The 1873-nt window shown below is 47.4% G+C and overlaps 1 pseudogene; it reads right to left on the reverse strand.

Moving 5' to 3' along the window:
- Window positions 1–1427: 1427 nt before the first annotated feature.
- Window positions 1428–1545, reverse strand: LOC126425927 (5S ribosomal RNA; annotated as a pseudogene).
- Between the last annotated feature and the right edge of the window lie 328 nt (window positions 1546–1873).

Below are 1873 nucleotides of genomic sequence, written 5' to 3' on the forward strand. Positions count from 1 at the left end.
GAATCTGCCAAAAACATCCGGATCGGAATGGCAACGAATATGAAGGATTCTTAGACAGAATCACCACTGGTGACGAAACATGGATCCCCTATTACGAGTCCGAAAGTAAACGGCAGAGTGTGGAATGGAAAGATCCACAACTGGCCAACAGGAAAAAGTTCAAAACCCAACCATCCACAGGAAAATTCGTGCTTACCTTTTTTTTTTTTTAAACTGAGCTGGTCTGGTACGAGAACATTATCAGGAGAGTGGCAGGTCATAATAATAAACGGTGCGCCTTACAATGAGATGCTTTCAGACAGCCTGAAGTCTGCAGTTCGAAGCAAACGACGAGGACTGTTGTCGAAAAGTGTTGCGTTATTGCTCGACAGTGCCCGTCCACGTACTGCTGCCCACACTGCTGGAACCCTCTGCAAACTCACGTTTGAGGTAATGGCGTTCCAGGGAGTGTTTTTCAACCCAACATGCCCGACAGGGTGTCGACATGTTGCCTTGGCCTGCTCGGTTTCCAGATTGTCACCAGTCGAGCACATATGGGACATCAAATGCAACAGGCTTGGAACTCCGTTCCACAAACTGACATCTGTTGTGGCGTAACAAGACAGCTACGCCACACTGAAGTAGCCGAAAGGCACGCGTTACTCACGTAGGCTAGATAGAGGTCTGAAACAGGATACGTAATGAATGGTAGCAAGAAAAGTACGTAGCTGCTATAATACTTAACTTTTAATCCATCATTTGTTTACAGCATTCCTTGATGATACAAGTGAGACTCTATCTTTAAATGGTTAATGGCGCCTTGCTAGGTCGTAGCCATTGACTTAGCTGAAGGCTATTCTAACTGTCTCTCGGCAAATGAGAGAAAGGCTTCTTCAGTGTAGTCGGTAGCAAAGTCGTCGTACAACTGGGGCAAGTGCTATTCCGTATCTCGAGACCTGCCTTGTGGTGGCGCTCGGTCTGCGATCACACAGTGGCGACACGCGGGTCCGACATGTACTAAATGGACCGCGGCCGATTTAAAGCTACCACCTAGCAAGTGTGGTGTCCGGCGGTGACACCACAACATCCAACACCTGTACAGCACAATGCATGCACACTTGCATTCAACATTCTGCCAGTTACAACGGTTATTAATGTACCGGCATTTCACATATGCAGTAGCTTATGTCGCCTCTACATTAACCTGTAGTCTCGCAAATGTTAATCACTTAAATATGTTGAGCACAGCACTCCGTCGTCAGACCACAAGTGGCCCATCGGGACCATCCGACTGCCGTGTCAGCGTCAGCTGAGGATGCGGATAGGAGAGGCGTGTGGTCAGCACACGCTCTCCCAGTCGTTATGATTGTTTTCTTTGGCCGGAGCCGCTACTACTCGGTCGAGTAGCTCCTCAATTGGCATCACGAGGCTGAGTGCACCCCAAAATATTGCTACAGCGCTTGACGGTCCGGATGGTCACCCATCCAAGTACCGGCCACGCCCGTCAGCGCTTAACTTCGGTGATCTGACGGGAACCGGTGTATCCACTGCGGCAAGGCCGTTGCCGCACTGAAATATGTTAGCTAGACATAAATATTCCCGAAATTTCATTGCTTTTCATTACTTAGTTTTTAATACTGCCATTTTTTCCGTCAGTATATTCACTATTGTCTGAAAAATACAGCAGAAATACCCATTCTCTACGAAGTAAAATCCTCTCTCTGTCACTACAGAGCACATTTTTTAAATAGAGGTCTTCCGAGTGTTTTGACACAGCTCGCCACGAATTCCTCTCCTGTGTCAAACCCTTCATCTCAGAGTACGTCCTCAATTATTTGCTGGATGTATTCCACTCTCTGTCTTCCTCTACAGTTTTTATCCTCTATTGCCTCCT

Source organism: Schistocerca serialis, chromosome 1 (genome assembly GCF_023864345.2).
Source record: "Schistocerca serialis cubense isolate TAMUIC-IGC-003099 chromosome 1, iqSchSeri2.2, whole genome shotgun sequence".
NCBI lineage: Eukaryota > Metazoa > Arthropoda > Insecta > Orthoptera > Acrididae > Schistocerca > Schistocerca serialis.